Genomic DNA, 18,173 nt, shown 5'->3' on the forward strand with positions numbered 1-18,173 from the left:
TGGGGTTAAGAGCTGAGTGTGTGGGCTCCTCTGAGCCTTGCTGTTACATGGGGATTCAGTTGTCTGAAAAAACGCGTTAATTTCGGGCTGAAAAACACGTTTTGAAAAGTGTTCTGTTACTGCCCCATAACTTACATGGGGTTGACCAAACTTGCAGAAACATGTTTATTTCTGCTGAAAAACACGTTTTGACCCTTTCTGCACACTGGGGTTAAGATCTGAGTGTGTGGGCTCCTCTGAGTCTTGCTGTTACATGGGGATTCAGTTGTCTGAAAAAACGCGTTTATTTCGGGCTGAAAAACACGTTTTGAACAGTGTGCTGTTACTGTCCCATAACTTACATGGGGTTGACCAAACTTGCAGAAACATGTTTATTTCTGCTGAAAAACACGTTTTGACTCTTTCTGCACACTGGGGTTAAGAGCTGAGTGTGTGGGCTCTTCTGAGCCTTGCTGTTGCATGGGGATTCAGTTGTCTGAAAAAACGCGTTTATTTCGGGCTGAAAAACACGTTTTGAAAAGTGTTCTGTTACTGCCCCATAACTTACATGGGGTTGACCAAACTTGCAGAAACATGTTTATTTCTGCTGAAAAACACGTTTTGACCCTTTCTGCACACTGGGGTTAAGATCTGAGTGTGTGGGCTCCTCTGAGCCTTGCTGTTACATGGGGATTCAGTTGTCTGAAAAAACGCGTTTATTTCGGGCTGAAAAACACGTTTTGAAAAGTGTGCTGTTACTGTCCCATAACTTACATGGGGTTGACCAAACTTGCAGAAACATGTTTATTTCTGCTGAAAAACACGTTTTGACCCTTTCTGCACACTGGGGTTAAGAGCTGGGAGTGTGGGCTCTTCTGAGCCTTGCTGTTACATGGGGATTCAGTTGTCTGAAAAAACGCGTTTATTTCGGGCTGAAAAACACGTTTTGAAAAGTGTTCTGTTACTGCCCCATAACTTACATGGGGTTGACCAAACTTGCAGAAACATGTTTATTTCTGCTGAAAAACACGTTTTGACCCTTTCTGCACACTGGGGTTAAGAGCTGAGTGTGTGGGCTCCTCTGAGCCTTGCTGTTACATGGGGATTCAGTTGTCTGAAAAAACGCGTTTATTTCGGGCTGAAAAACACGTTTTGAAAAGTGTGCTGTTACTGCCCCATAACTTACATGGGGTTGACCAAACTTGCAGAAACATGTTTATTTCTGCTGAAAAACACGTTTTGACTCTTTCTGCACACTGGGGTTAAGAGCTGAGTGTGTGGGCTCGTCTGAGCCTTGCTGTTGCATGGGGATTCAGTTGTCTGAAAAAACGCGTTAATTTCGGGCTGAAAAACACGTTTTGAAAAGTGTTCTGTTACTGCCCCATAACTTACATGGGGTTGACCAAACTTGCAGAAACATGTTTATTTCTGCTGAAAAACACGTTTTGACCCTTTCTGCACACTGGGGTTAAGATCTGAGTGTGTGGGCTCCTCTGAGTCTTGCTGTTACATGGGGATTCAGTTGTCTGAAAAAACGCGTTTATTTCGGGCTGAAAAACACGTTTTGAAAAGTGTGCTGTTACTGTCCCATAACTTACATGGGGTTGACCAAACTTGCAGAAACATGTTTATTTCTGCTGAAAAACACGTTTTGACCCTTTCTGCACACTGGGGTTAAGAGCTGAGAGTGTGGGCTCTTCTGAGCCTTGCTGTTACATGGGGATTCAGTTGTCTGAAAAAACGCGTTTATTTCGGGCTGAAAAACACGTTTTGAAAAGTGTTCTGTTACTGCCCCATAACTTACATGGGGTTGACCAAACTTGCAGAAACATGTTTATTTCTGCTGAAAAACACGTTTTGACCCTTTCTGCACACTGGGGTTAAGAGCTGAGTGTGTGGGCTCTTCTGAGCCTTGCTGTTACATGGGGATTCAGTTGTCTGAAAAAACGCGTTTATTTCGGGCTGAAAAACACGTTTTGAAAAGTGTTCTGTTACTGCCCCATAACTTACATGGGGTTGACCAAACTTGCAGAAACATGTTTATTTCTGCTGAAAAACACGTTTTGACCCTTTCTGCACACTGGGGTTAAGATCTGAGTGTGTGGGCTCCTCTGAGCCTTGCTGTTACATGGGGATTCAGTTGTCTGAAAAAACGCGTTTATTTCGGGCTGAAAAACACGTTTTGAAAAGTGTTCTGTTACTGCCCCATAACTTACATGGGGTTGACCAAACTTGCAGAAACATGTTTATTTCTGCTGAAAAACACGTTTTGACCCTTTCTGCACACTGGGGTTAAGATCTGAGTGTGTGGGCTCCTCTGAGCCTTGCTGTTACATGGGGATTCAGTTGTCTGAAAAAACGCGTTTATTTCGGGCTGAAAAACACGTTTTGAAAAGTGTTCTGTTACTGCCCCATAACTTACATGGGGTTGACCAAACTTGCAGAAACATGTTTATTTCTGCTGAAAAACACGTTTTGACCCTTTCTGCACACTGGGGTTAAGAGCTGAGTGTGTGGGCTCCTCTGAGCCTTGCTGTTACATGGGGATTCAGTTGTCTGAAAAAACGCGTTTATTTCGGGCTGAAAAACACGTTTTGAAAAGTGTTCTGTTACTGCCCCATAACTTACATGGGGTTGACCAAACTTGCAGAAACATGTTTATTTCTGCTGAAAAACACGTTTTGACCCTTTCTGCACACTGGGGTTAAGATCTGAGTGTGTGGGCTCCTCTGAGCCTTGCTGTTACATGGGGATTCAGTTGTCTGAAAAAACGCGTTTATTTCGGGCTGAAAAACACGTTTTGAAAAGTGTGCTGTTACTGCCCCATAACTTACATGGGGTTGACCAAACTTGCAGAAACATGTTTATTTCTGCTGAAAAACACGTTTTGACCCTTTCTGCACACTGGGGTTAAGAGCTGAGTGTGTGGGCTCTTCTGAGCCTTGCTGTTACATGGGGATTCAGTTGTCTGAAAAAACGCATTTATTTCGGGCTGAAAAACACGTTTTGAAAAGTGTGCTGTTACTGCCCCATAACTTACATGGGGTTGACCAAACTTGCAGAAACATGTTTATTTCTGCTGAAAAACACGTTTTGACCCTTTCTGCACACTGGGGTTAAGATCTGAGTGTGTGGGCTCCTCTGAGCCTTGCTGTTACATGGGGATTCAGTTGTCTGAAAAAACGCGTTTATTTCGGGCTGAAAAACACGTTTTGAAAAGTGTGCTGTTACTGTCCCATAACTTACATGGGGTTGACCAAACTTGCAGAAACATGTTTATTTCTGCTGAAAAACACGTTTTGACCCTTTCTGCACACTGGGGTTAAGAGCTGAGAGTGTGGGCTCTTCTGAGCCTTGCTGTTACATGGGGATTCAGTTGTCTGAAAAAACGCGTTTATTTCGGGCTGAAAAACACGTTTTGAAAAGTGTTCTGTTACTGCCCCATAACTTACATGGGGTTGACCAAACTTGCAGAAACATGTTTATTTCTGCTGAAAAACACGTTTTGACCCTTTCTGCACACTGGGGTTAAGAGCTGAGTGTGTGGGCTCCTCTGAGCCTTGCTGTTACATGGGGATTCAGTTGTCTGAAAAAACGCGTTTATTTCGGGCTGAAAAACACGTTTTGAAAAGTGTTCTGTTACTGCCCCATAACTTACATGGGGTTGACCAAACTTGCAGAAACATGTTTATTTCTGCTGAAAAACACGTTTTGACCCTTTCTGCACACTGGGGTTAAGATCTGAGTGTGTGGGCTCCTCTGAGCCTTGCTGTTACATGGGGATTCAGTTGTCTGAAAAAACGCGTTTATTTCGGGCTGAAAAACACGTTTTGAAAAGTGTGCTGTTACTGCCCCATAACTTACATGGGGTTGACCAAACTTGCAGAAACATGTTTATTTCTGCTGAAAAACACGTTTTGACTCTTTCTGCACACTGGGGTTAAGAGCTGAGTGTGTGGGCTCTTCTGAGCCTTGCTGTTGCATGGGGATTCAGTTGTCTGAAAAAACGCGTTAATTTCGGGCTGAAAAACACGTTTTGAAAAGTGTTCTGTTACTGCCCCATAACTTACATGGGGTTGACCAAACTTGCAGAAACATGTTTATTTCTGCTGAAAAACACGTTTTGACCCTTTCTGCACACTGGGGTTAAGATCTGAGTGTGTGGGCTCCTCTGAGTCTTGCTGTTACATGGGGATTCAGTTGTCTGAAAAAACGCGTTTATTTCGGGCTGAAAAACACGTTTTGAAAAGTGTGCTGTTACTGTCCCATAACTTACATGGGGTTGACCAAACTTGCAGAAACATGTTTATTTCTGCTGAAAAACACGTTTTGACCCTTTCTGCACACTGGGGTTAAGAGCTGAGAGTGTGGGCTCTTCTGAGCCTTGCTGTTACATGGGGATTCAGTTGTCTGAAAAAACGCGTTTATTTCGGGCTGAAAAACACGTTTTGAAAAGTGTTCTGTTACTGCCCCATAACTTACATGGGGTTGACCAAACTTGCAGAAACATGTTTATTTCTGCTGAAAAACACGTTTTGACCCTTTCTGCACACTGGGGTTAAGAGCTGAGTGTGTGGGCTCTTCTGAGCCTTGCTGTTACATGGGGATTCAGTTGTCTGAAAAAACGCGTTTATTTCGGGCTGAAAAACACGTTTTGAAAAGTGTTCTGTTACTGCCCCATAACTTACATGGGGTTGACCAAACTTGCAGAAACATGTTTATTTCTGCTGAAAAACACGTTTTGACCCTTTCTGCACACTGGGGTTAAGATCTGAGTGTGTGGGCTCCTCTGAGCCTTGCTGTTACATGGGGATTCAGTTGTCTGAAAAAACGCGTTTATTTCGGGCTGAAAAACACGTTTTGAAAAGTGTTCTGTTACTGCCCCATAACTTACATGGGGTTGACCAAACTTGCAGAAACATGTTTATTTCTGCTGAAAAACACGTTTTGACCCTTTCTGCACACTGGGGTTAAGATCTGAGTGTGTGGGCTCCTCTGAGCCTTGCTGTTACATGGGGATTCAGTTGTCTGAAAAAACGCGTTTATTTCGGGCTGAAAAACACGTTTTGAAAAGTGTTCTGTTACTGCCCCATAACTTACATGGGGTTGACCAAACTTGCAGAAACATGTTTATTTCTGCTGAAAAACACGTTTTGACCCTTTCTGCACACTGGGGTTAAGAGCTGAGTGTGTGGGCTCCTCTGAGCCTTGCTGTTACATGGGGATTCAGTTGTCTGAAAAAACGCGTTTATTTCGGGCTGAAAAACACGTTTTGAAAAGTGTTCTGTTACTGCCCCATAACTTACATGGGGTTGACCAAACTTGCAGAAACATGTTTATTTCTGCTGAAAAACACGTTTTGACCCTTTCTGCACACTGGGGTTAAGATCTGAGTGTGTGGGCTCCTCTGAGCCTTGCTGTTACATGGGGATTCAGTTGTCTGAAAAAACGCGTTTATTTCGGGCTGAAAAACACGTTTTGAAAAGTGTGCTGTTACTGCCCCATAACTTACATGGGGTTGACCAAACTTGCAGAAACATGTTTATTTCTGCTGAAAAACACGTTTTGACCCTTTCTGCACACTGGGGTTAAGATCTGAGTGTGTGGGCTCCTCTGAGCCTTGCTGTTACATGGGGATTCAGTTGTCTGAAAAAACGCGTTTATTTCGGGCTGAAAAACACGTTTTGAAAAGTGTGCTGTTACTGTCCCATAACTTACATGGGGTTGACCAAACTTGCAGAAACATGTTTATTTCTGCTGAAAAACACGTTTTGACCCTTTCTGCACACTGGGGTTAAGAGCTGAGAGTGTGGGCTCTTCTGAGCCTTGCTGTTACATGGGGATTCAGTTGTCTGAAAAAACGCGTTTATTTCGGGCTGAAAAACACGTTTTGAAAAGTGTTCTGTTACTGCCCCATAACTTACATGGGGTTGACCAAACTTGCAGAAACATGTTTATTTCTGCTGAAAAACACGTTTTGACCCTTTCTGCACACTGGGGTTAAGATCTGAGTGTGTGGGCTCCTCTGAGCCTTGCTGTTACATGGGGATTCAGTTGTCTGAAAAAACGCGTTTATTTCGGGCTGAAAAACACGTTTTGAAAAGTGTGCTGTTACTGCCCCATAACTTACATGGGGTTGACCAAACTTGCAGAAACATGTTTATTTCTGCTGAAAAACACGTTTTGACCCTTTCTGCACACTGGGGTTAAGAGCTGAGAGTGTGGGCTCTTCTGAGCCTTGCTGTTACATGGGGATTCAGTTGTCTGAAAAAACGCGTTTATTTCGGGCTGAAAAACACGTTTTGAAAAGTGTTCTGTTACTGCCCCATAACTTACATGGGGTTGACCAAACTTGCAGAAACATGTTTATTTCTGCTGAAAAACACGTTTTGACCCTTTCTGCACACTGGGGTTAAGATCTGAGTGTGTGGGCTCCTCTGAGTCTTGCTGTTACATGGGGATTCAGTTGTCTGAAAAAACGCGTTTATTTCGGGCTGAAAAACACGTTTTGAAAAGTGTGCTGTTACTGTCCCATAACTTACATGGGGTTGACCAAACTTGCAGAAACATGTTTATTTCTGCTGAAAAACACGTTTTGACCCTTTCTGCACACTGGGGTTAAGAGCTGAGAGTGTGGGCTCTTCTGAGCCTTGCTGTTACATGGGGATTCAGTTGTCTGAAAAAACGCGTTTATTTCGGGCTGAAAAACACGTTTTGAAAAGTGTTCTGTTACTGCCCCATAACTTACATGGGGTTGACCAAACTTGCAGAAACATGTTTATTTCTGCTGAAAAACACGTTTTGACCCTTTCTGCACACTGGGGTTAAGAGCTGAGTGTGTGGGCTCTTCTGAGCCTTGCTGTTACATGGGGATTCAGTTGTCTGAAAAAACGCGTTTATTTCGGGCTGAAAAACACGTTTTGAAAAGTGTTCTGTTACTGCCCCATAACTTACATGGGGTTGACCAAACTTGCAGAAACATGTTTATTTCTGCTGAAAAACACGTTTTGACCCTTTCTGCACACTGGGGTTAAGATCTGAGTGTGTGGGCTCCTCTGAGCCTTGCTGTTACATGGGGATTCAGTTGTCTGAAAAAACGCGTTTATTTCGGGCTGAAAAACACGTTTTGAAAAGTGTTCTGTTACTGCCCCATAACTTACATGGGGTTGACCAAACTTGCAGAAACATGTTTATTTCTGCTGAAAAACACGTTTTGACCCTTTCTGCACACTGGGGTTAAGATCTGAGTGTGTGGGCTCCTCTGAGCCTTGCTGTTACATGGGGATTCAGTTGTCTGAAAAAACGCGTTTATTTCGGGCTGAAAAACACGTTTTGAAAAGTGTTCTGTTACTGCCCCATAACTTACATGGGGTTGACCAAACTTGCAGAAACATGTTTATTTCTGCTGAAAAACACGTTTTGACCCTTTCTGCACACTGGGGTTAAGAGCTGAGTGTGTGGGCTCCTCTGAGCCTTGCTGTTACATGGGGATTCAGTTGTCTGAAAAAACGCGTTTATTTCGGGCTGAAAAACACGTTTTGAAAAGTGTTCTGTTACTGCCCCATAACTTACATGGGGTTGACCAAACTTGCAGAAACATGTTTATTTCTGCTGAAAAACACGTTTTGACCCTTTCTGCACACTGGGGTTAAGATCTGAGTGTGTGGGCTCCTCTGAGCCTTGCTGTTACATGGGGATTCAGTTGTCTGAAAAAACGCGTTTATTTCGGGCTGAAAAACACGTTTTGAAAAGTGTGCTGTTACTGCCCCATAACTTACATGGGGTTGACCAAACTTGCAGAAACATGTTTATTTCTGCTGAAAAACACGTTTTGACCCTTTCTGCACACTGGGGTTAAGAGCTGAGTGTGTGGGCTCTTCTGAGCCTTGCTGTTACATGGGGATTCAGTTGTCTGAAAAAACGCGTTTATTTTGGGCTGAAAAACACGTTTTGAAAAGTGTTCTGTTACTGCCCCATAACTTACATGGGGTTGACCAAACTTGCAGAAACATGTTTATTTCTGCTGAAAAACACGTTTTGACCCTTTCTGCACACTGGGGTTAAGATCTGAGTGTGTGGGCTCCTCTGAGCCTTGCTGTTACATGGGGATTCAGTTGTCTGAAAAAACGCGTTTATTTCGGGCTGAAAAACACGTTTTGAAAAGTGTGCTGTTACTGCCCCATAACTTACATGGGGTTGACCAAACTTGCAGAAACATGTTTATTTCTGCTGAAAAACACGTTTTGACCCTTTCTGCACACTGGGGTTAAGATCTGAGTGTGTGGGCTCCTCTGAGCCTTGCTGTTACATGGGGATTCAGTTGTCTGAAAAAACGCGTTTATTTCGGGCTGAAAAACACGTTTTGAAAAGTGTGCTGTTACTGTCCCATAACTTACATGGGGTTGACCAAACTTGCAGAAACATGTTTATTTCTGCTGAAAAACACGTTTTGACCCTTTCTGCACACTGGGGTTAAGAGCTGAGAGTGTGGGCTCTTCTGAGCCTTGCTGTTACATGGGGATTCAGTTGTCTGAAAAAACGCGTTTATTTCGGGCTGAAAAACACGTTTTGAAAAGTGTTCTGTTACTGCCCCATAACTTACATGGGGTTGACCAAACTTGCAGAAACATGTTTATTTCTGCTGAAAAACACGTTTTGACCCTTTCTGCACACTGGGGTTAAGAGCTGAGTGTGTGGGCTCCTCTGAGCCTTGCTGTTACATGGGGATTCAGTTGTCTGAAAAAACGCGTTTATTTCGGGCTGAAAAACACGTTTTGAAAAGTGTTCTGTTACTGCCCCATAACTTACATGGGGTTGACCAAACTTGCAGAAACGTTTATTTCTGCTGAAAAACACGTTTTGACCCTTTCTGCACACTGGGGTTAAGATCTGAGTGTGTGGGCTCCTCTGAGCCTTGCTGTTACATGGGGATTCAGTTGTCTGAAAAAACGCGTTTATTTCGGGCTGAAAAACACGTTTTGAAAAGTGTGCTGTTACTGCCCCATAACTTACATGGGGTTGACCAAACTTGCAGAAACATGTTTATTTCTGCTGAAAAACACGTTTTGACTCTTTCTGCACACTGGGGTTAAGAGCTGAGTGTGTGGGCTCTTCTGAGCCTTGCTGTTGCATGGGGATTCAGTTGTCTGAAAAAACGCGTTAATTTCGGGCTGAAAAACACGTTTTGAAAAGTGTTCTGTTACTGCCCCATAACTTACATGGGGTTGACCAAACTTGCAGAAACATGTTTATTTCTGCTGAAAAACACGTTTTGACCCTTTCTGCACACTGGGGTTAAGATCTGAGTGTGTGGGCTCCTCTGAGTCTTGCTGTTACATGGGGATTCAGTTGTCTGAAAAAACGCGTTTATTTCGGGCTGAAAAACACGTTTTGAAAAGTGTGCTGTTACTGTCCCATAACTTACATGGGGTTGACCAAACTTGCAGAAACATGTTTATTTCTGCTGAAAAACACGTTTTGACCCTTTCTGCACACTGGGGTTAAGAGCTGAGAGTGTGGGCTCTTCTGAGCCTTGCTGTTACATGGGGATTCAGTTGTCTGAAAAAACGCGTTTATTTCGGGCTGAAAAACACGTTTTGAAAAGTGTTCTGTTACTGCCCCATAACTTACATGGGGTTGACCAAACTTGCAGAAACATGTTTATTTCTGCTGAAAAACACGTTTTGACCCTTTCTGCACACTGGGGTTAAGAGCTGAGTGTGTGGGCTCTTCTGAGCCTTGCTGTTACATGGGGATTCAGTTGTCTGAAAAAACGCGTTTATTTCGGGCTGAAAAACACGTTTTGAAAAGTGTTCTGTTACTGCCCCATAACTTACATGGGGTTGACCAAACTTGCAGAAACATGTTTATTTCTGCTGAAAAACACGTTTTGACCCTTTCTGCACACTGGGGTTAAGATCTGAGTGTGTGGGCTCCTCTGAGCCTTGCTGTTACATGGGGATTCAGTTGTCTGAAAAAACGCGTTTATTTCGGGCTGAAAAACACGTTTTGAAAAGTGTTCTGTTACTGCCCCATAACTTACATGGGGTTGACCAAACTTGCAGAAACATGTTTATTTCTGCTGAAAAACACGTTTTGACCCTTTCTGCACACTGGGGTTAAGATCTGAGTGTGTGGGCTCTTCTGAGCCTTGCTGTTGCATGGGGATTCAGTTGTCTGAAAAAACGCGTTTATTTCGGGCTGAAAAACACGTTTTGAAAAGTGTTCTGTTACTGCCCCATAACTTACATGGGGTTGACCAAACTTGCAGAAACATGTTTATTTCTGCTGAAAAACACGTTTTGACCCTTTCTGCACACTGGGGTTAAGAGCTGAGTGTGTGGGCTCTTCTGAGCCTTGCTGTTACATGGGGATTCAGTTGTCTGAAAAAACGCGTTTATTTCGGGCTGAAAAACACGTTTTGAAAAGTGTTCTGTTACTGCCCCATAACTTACATGGGGTTGACCAAACTTGCAGAAACATGTTTATTTCTGCTGAAAAACACGTTTTGACCCTTTCTGCACACTGGGGTTAAGATCTGAGTGTGTGGGCTCCTCTGAGCCTTGCTGTTACATGGGGATTCAGTTGTCTGAAAAAACGCGTTTATTTCGGGCTGAAAAACACGTTTTGAAAAGTGTGCTGTTACTGCCCCATAACTTACATGGGGTTGACCAAACTTGCAGAAACATGTTTATTTCTGCTGAAAAACACGTTTTGACCCTTTCTGCACACTGGGGTTAAGAGCTGAGTGTGTGGGCTCTTCTGAGCCTTGCTGTTACATGGGGATTCAGTTGTCTGAAAAAACGCGTTTATTTTGGGCTGAAAAACACGTTTTGAAAAGTGTTCTGTTACTGCCCCATAACTTACATGGGGTTGACCAAACTTGCAGAAACATGTTTATTTCTGCTGAAAAACACGTTTTGACCCTTTCTGCACACTGGGGTTAAGATCTGAGTGTGTGGGCTCCTCTGAGCCTTGCTGTTACATGGGGATTCAGTTGTCTGAAAAAACGCGTTTATTTCGGGCTGAAAAACACGTTTTGAAAAGTGTGCTGTTACTGCCCCATAACTTACATGGGGTTGACCAAACTTGCAGAAACATGTTTATTTCTGCTGAAAAACACGTTTTGACCCTTTCTGCACACTGGGGTTAAGATCTGAGTGTGTGGGCTCCTCTGAGCCTTGCTGTTACATGGGGATTCAGTTGTCTGAAAAAACGCGTTTATTTCGGGCTGAAAAACACGTTTTGAAAAGTGTGCTGTTACTGTCCCATAACTTACATGGGGTTGACCAAACTTGCAGAAACATGTTTATTTCTGCTGAAAAACACGTTTTGACCCTTTCTGCACACTGGGGTTAAGAGCTGAGAGTGTGGGCTCTTCTGAGCCTTGCTGTTACATGGGGATTCAGTTGTCTGAAAAAACGCGTTTATTTCGGGCTGAAAAACACGTTTTGAAAAGTGTTCTGTTACTGCCCCATAACTTACATGGGGTTGACCAAACTTGCAGAAACATGTTTATTTCTGCTGAAAAACACGTTTTGACCCTTTCTGCACACTGGGGTTAAGAGCTGAGTGTGTGGGCTCCTCTGAGCCTTGCTGTTACATGGGGATTCAGTTGTCTGAAAAAACGCGTTTATTTCGGGCTGAAAAACACGTTTTGAAAAGTGTTCTGTTACTGCCCCATAACTTACATGGGGTTGACCAAACTTGCAGAAACGTTTATTTCTGCTGAAAAACACGTTTTGACCCTTTCTGCACACTGGGGTTAAGATCTGAGTGTGTGGGCTCCTCTGAGCCTTGCTGTTACATGGGGATTCAGTTGTCTGAAAAAACGCGTTTATTTCGGGCTGAAAAACACGTTTTGAAAAGTGTGCTGTTACTGCCCCATAACTTACATGGGGTTGACCAAACTTGCAGAAACATGTTTATTTCTGCTGAAAAACACGTTTTGACTCTTTCTGCACACTGGGGTTAAGAGCTGAGTGTGTGGGCTCTTCTGAGCCTTGCTGTTGCATGGGGATTCAGTTGTCTGAAAAAACACGTTAATTTCGGGCTGAAAAACACGTTTTGAAAAGTGTTCTGTTACTGCCCCATAACTTACATGGGGTTGACCAAACTTGCAGAAACATGTTTATTTCTGCTGAAAAACACGTTTTGACCCTTTCTGCACACTGGGGTTAAGATCTGAGTGTGTGGGCTCCTCTGAGTCTTGCTGTTACATGGGGATTCAGTTGTCTGAAAAAACGCGTTTATTTCGGGCTGAAAAACACGTTTTGAAAAGTGTGCTGTTACTGTCCCATAACTTACATGGGGTTGACCAAACTTGCAGAAACATGTTTATTTCTGCTGAAAAACACGTTTTGACCCTTTCTGCACACTGGGGTTAAGAGCTGAGAGTGTGGGCTCTTCTGAGCCTTGCTGTTACATGGGGATTCAGTTGTCTGAAAAAACGCGTTTATTTCGGGCTGAAAAACACGTTTTGAAAAGTGTTCTGTTACTGCCCCATAACTTACATGGGGTTGACCAAACTTGCAGAAACATGTTTATTTCTGCTGAAAAACACGTTTTGACCCTTTCTGCACACTGGGGTTAAGAGCTGAGTGTGTGGGCTCTTCTGAGCCTTGCTGTTACATGGGGATTCAGTTGTCTGAAAAAACGCGTTTATTTCGGGCTGAAAAACACGTTTTGAAAAGTGTTCTGTTACTGCCCCATAACTTACATGGGGTTGACCAAACTTGCAGAAACATGTTTATTTCTGCTGAAAAACACGTTTTGACCCTTTCTGCACACTGGGGTTAAGATCTGAGTGTGTGGGCTCCTCTGAGCCTTGCTGTTACATGGGGATTCAGTTGTCTGAAAAAACGCGTTTATTTCGGGCTGAAAAACACGTTTTGAAAAGTGTTCTGTTACTGCCCCATAACTTACATGGGGTTGACCAAACTTGCAGAAACATGTTTATTTCTGCTGAAAAACACGTTTTGACCCTTTCTGCACACTGGGGTTAAGATCTGAGTGTGTGGGCTCTTCTGAGCCTTGCTGTTGCATGGGGATTCAGTTGTCTGAAAAAACGCGTTTATTTCGGGCTGAAAAACACGTTTTGAAAAGTGTTCTGTTACTGCCCCATAACTTACATGGGGTTGACCAAACTTGCAGAAACATGTTTATTTCTGCTGAAAAACACGTTTTGACCCTTTCTGCACACTGGGGTTAAGAGCTGAGTGTGTGGGCTCTTCTGAGCCTTGCTGTTACATGGGGATTCAGTTGTCTGAAAAAACGCGTTTATTTCGGGCTGAAAAACACGTTTTGAAAAGTGTTCTGTTACTGCCCCATAACTTACATGGGGTTGACCAAACTTGCAGAAACATGTTTATTTCTGCTGAAAAACACGTTTTGACCCTTTCTGCACACTGGGGTTAAGAGCTGAGTGTGTGGGCTCCTCTGAGCCTTGCTGTTACATGGGGATTCAGTTGTCTGAAAAAACGCGTTTATTTCGGGCTGAAAAACACGTTTTGAAAAGTGTGCTGTTACTGCCCCATAACTTACATGGGGTTGACCAAACTTGCAGAAACATGTTTATTTCTGCTGAAAAACACGTTTTGACTCTTTCTGCACACTGGGGTTAAGAGCTGAGTGTGTGGGCTCTTCTGAGCCTTGCTGTTGCATGGGGATTCAGTTGTCTGAAAAAATGTGTTTATTTCGGGCTGAAAAACACGTTTTGAAAAGTGTTCTGTTACTGCCCCATAACTTACATGGGGTTGACCAAACTTGCAGAAACATGTTTATTTCTGCTGAAAAACACGTTTTGACCCTTCCTGCACACTGGGGTTAAGAGCTGAGTGTGTGGGCTCCTCTGAGCCTTGCTGTTACATGGTGATTCAGTTGTCTGAAAAAACGCGTTTATTTCGGGCTGAAAAACACGTTTTGAAAAGTGTTCTGTTACTGCCCCATAACTTACATGGGGTTGACCAAACTTGCAGAAACATGTTTATTTCTGCTGAAAAACACGTTTTGACCCTTCCTGCACACTGGGGTTAAGAGCTGAGAGTGTGGGCTCTTCTGAACCTTGCTGTTACATGGGGATTCAGTTGTCTGAAAAAACGCGTTTATTTCGGGCTGAAAAACACGTTTTGAAAAGTGTTCTGTTACTGCCCCATAACTTACATGGGGTTGACCAAACTTGCAGAAACATGTTTATTTCTGCTGAAAAACACGTTTTGACCCTTTCTGCACACTGGGGTTAAGAGCTGAGTGTGTGGGCTCCTCTGAGCCTTGCTGTTACATGGGGATTCAGTTGTCTGAAAAAACGCGTTTATTTCGGGCTGAAAAACACGTTTTGAAAAGTGTTCTGTTACTGCCCCATAACTTACATGGGGTTGACCAAACTTGCAGAAACATGTTTATTTCTGCTGAAAAACACGTTTTGACCCTTTCTGCACACTGGGGCTAAGAGCTGAGTGTGTGGGCTCCTCTGAGCCTTGCTGTTACATGGGGATTCAGTTGTCTGAAAAAACGCGTTTATTTCGGGCTGAAAAACACGTTTTGAAAAGTGTGCTGTTACTGCCCCATAACTTACATGGGGTTTACCAAACTTGCAGAAACATGTTTATTTCTGCTGAAAAACACGTTTTGACCCTTCCTGCACACTGGGGTTAAGAGCTGAGTGTGTGGGCTCCTCTGAGCCTTGCTGTTACATGGTGATTCAGTTGTCTGAAAAAACGCGTTTATTTCGGGCTGAAAAACACGTTTTGAAAAGTGTTCTGTTACTGCCCCATAACTTACATGGGGTTGACCAAACTTGCAGAAACATGTTTATTTCTGCTGAAAAACACGTTTTGACCCTTCCTGCACACTGGGGTTAAGAGCTGAGAGTGTGGGCTCTTCTGAACCTTGCTGTTACATGGGGATTCAGTTGTCTGAAAAAACGCGTTTATTTCGGGCTGAAAAACACGTTTTGAAAAGTGTTCTGTTACTGCCCCATAACTTACATGGGGTTGACCAAACTTGCAGAAACATGTTTATTTCTGCTGAAAAACACGTTTTGACCCTTTCTGCACACTGGGGTTAAGAGCTGAGTGTGTGGGCTCCTCTGAGCCTTGCTGTTACATGGGGATTCAGTTGTCTGAAAAAACGCGTTTATTTCGGGCTGAAAAACACGTTTTGAAAAGTGTTCTGTTACTGCCCCATAACTTACATGGGGTTGACCAAACTTGCAGAAACATGTTTATTTCTGCTGAAAAACACGTTTTGACCCTTTCTGCACACTGGGGCTAAGAGCTGAGTGTGTGGGCTCCTCTGAGCCTTGCTGTTACATGGGGATTCAGTTGTCTGAAAAAACGCGTTTATTTCGGGCTGAAAAACACGTTTTGAAAAGTGTGCTGTTACTGCCCCATAACTTACATGGGGTTGACCAAACTTGCAGAAACATGTTTATTTCTGCTGAAAAACACGTTTTGACCCTTTCTGCACACTGGGGTTAAGAGCTGAGTGTGTGGGCTCTTCTGAACCTTGCTGTTACATGGGGATTCAGTTGTCTGAAAAAACGCGTTTATTTCGGGCTGAAAAACACGTTTTGAAAAGTGTTCTGTTACTGCCCCATAACTTACATGGGGTTGACCAAACTTGCAGAAACATGTTTATTTCTGCTGAAAAACATGTTTTGACCCTTTCTGCACACTGGGGTTAAGATCTGAGTGTGTGGGCTCCTCTGAGCCTTGCTGTTACATGGGGATTCAGTTGTCTGAAAAAACGCGTTTATTTCGGGCTGAAAAACACGTTTTGAAAAGTGTTCTGTTACTGCCCAATAACTTACATGGGGTTGACCAAACTTGCAGAAACATGTTTATTTCTGCTGAAAAACACGTTTTGACCCTTTCTGCACACTGGGGTTAAGAGCTGAGTGTGTGGGCTCCTCTGAGCCTTGCTGTTACATGGGGATTCAGTTGTCTGAAAAAACGCGTTAATTTCGGGCTGAAAAACACGTTTTGAAAAGTGTTCTGTTACTGCCCCATAACTTACATGGGGTTGACCAAACTTGCAGAAACATGTTTATTTCTGCTGAAAAACACGTTTTGACCCTTTCTGCACACTGGGGTTAAGATCTGAGTGTGTGGGCTCCTCTGAGTCTTGCTGTTACATGGGGATTCAGTTGTCTGAAAAAACGCGTTTATTTCGGGCTGAAAAACACGTTTTGAACAGTGTGCTGTTACTGTCCCATAACTTACATGGGGTTGACCAAACTTGCAGAAACATGTTTATTTCTGCTGAAAAACACGTTTTGACCCTTTCTGCACACTGGGGTTAAGAGCTGAGAGTGTGGGCTCTTCTGAGCCTTGCTGTTACATGGGGATTCAGTTGTCTGAAAAAACGCGTTTATTTCGGGCTGAAAAACACGTTTTGAAAAGTGTTCTGTTACTGCCCCATAACTTACATGGGGTTGACCAAACTTGCAGAAACATGTTTATTTCTGCTGAAAAACACGTTTTGACCCTTTCTGCACACTGGGGTTAAGAGCTGAGTGTGTGGGCTCTTCTGAGCCTTGCTGTTACATGGGGATTCAGTTGTCTGAAAAAACGCGTTTATTTCGGGCTGAAAAACACGTTTTGAAAAGTGTTCTGTTACTGCCCCATAACTTACATGGGGTTGACCAAACTTGCAGAAACATGTTTATTTCTGCTGAAAAACACGTTTTGACCCTTTCTGCACACTGGGGTTAAGATCTGAGTGTGTGGGCTCCTCTGAGCCTTGCTGTTACATGGGGATTCAGTTGTCTGAAAAAACGCGTTTATTTCGGGCTGAAAAACACGTTTTGAAAAGTGTTCTGTTACTGCCCCATAACTTACATGGGGTTGACCAAACTTGCAGAAACATGTTTATTTCTGCTGAAAAACACGTTTTGACCCTTTCTGCACACTGGGGTTAAGAGCTGAGTGTGTGGGCTCTTCTGAGCCTTGCTGTTACATGGGGATTCAGTTGTCTGAAAAAACGCGTTTATTTCGGGCTGAAAAACACGTTTTGAAAAGTGTGCTGTTACTGCCCCATAACTTACATGGGGTTGACCAAACTTACAGAAACATGTTTATTTCTGCTGAAAAACACGTTTTGACTCTTTCTGCACACTGGGGTTAAGAGCTGAGTGTGTGGGCTCTTCTGAGCCTTGCTGTTGCATGGGGATTCAGTTGTCTGAAAAAACGCGTTTATTTCGGGCTGAAAAACACGTTTTGAAAAGTGTTCTGTTACTGCCCCATAACTTACATGGGGTTGACCAAACTTGCAGAAACATGTTTATTTCTGCTGAAAAACACGTTTTGACCCTTTCTGCACACTGGGGTTAAGATCTGAGTGTGTGGGCTCCTCTGAGTCTTGCTGTTACAAAGGGATTCAGTTGTCTGAAAAAACGCGTTTATTTCGGGCTGAAAAACACGTTTTGAAAAGTGTGCTGTTACTGTCCCATTACTTACATGGGGTTGACCAAACTTGCAGAAACATGTTTATTTCTGCTGAAAAACACGTTTTGACCCTTTCTGCACACTGGGGTTAAGAGCTGAGAGTGTGGGCTCTTCTGAGCCTTGCTGTTACATGGGGATTCAGTTGTCTGAAAAAACGCGTTTATTTCGGGCTGAAAAACACGTTTTGAAAAGTGTTCTGTTACTGCCCCATAACTTACATGGGGTTGACCAAACTTGCAGAAACATGTTTATTTCTGCTGAAAAACACGTTTTGACCCTTTCTGCACACTGGGGCTAAGAGCTGAGTGTGTGGGCTCCTCTGAGCCTTGCTGTTACATGGGGATTCAGTTGTCTGAAAAAACGCGTTTATTTCGGGCTGAAAAACACGTTTTGAAAAGTGTGCTGTTACTGCCCCATAACTTACATGGGGTTGACCAAACTTGCAGAAACATGTTTATTTCTGCTGAAAAACACGTTTTGACTCTTTCTGCACACTGGGGTTAAGAGCTGAGAGTGTGGGCTCTTCTGAGCCTTGCTGTTACATGGGGATTCAGTTGTCTGAAAAAACGCGTTTATTTCGGGCTGAAAAACACGTTTTGAAAAGTGTTCTGTTACTGCCCCATAACTTACATGGGGTTGACCAAACTTGCAGAAACATGTTTATTTCTGCTGAAAAACACGTTTTGACCCTTTCTGCACACTGGGGTTAAGAGCTGAGTGTGTGGGCTCCTCTGAGCCTTGCTGTTACAT

Source organism: Lepisosteus platostomus, chromosome 9, assembly GCF_059453375.1.
Source record: "Lepisosteus platostomus isolate fLepPlt1 chromosome 9, fLepPlt1.hap1, whole genome shotgun sequence".
In the NCBI taxonomy this organism is placed as follows: domain Eukaryota; kingdom Metazoa; phylum Chordata; class Actinopteri; order Semionotiformes; family Lepisosteidae; genus Lepisosteus; species Lepisosteus platostomus.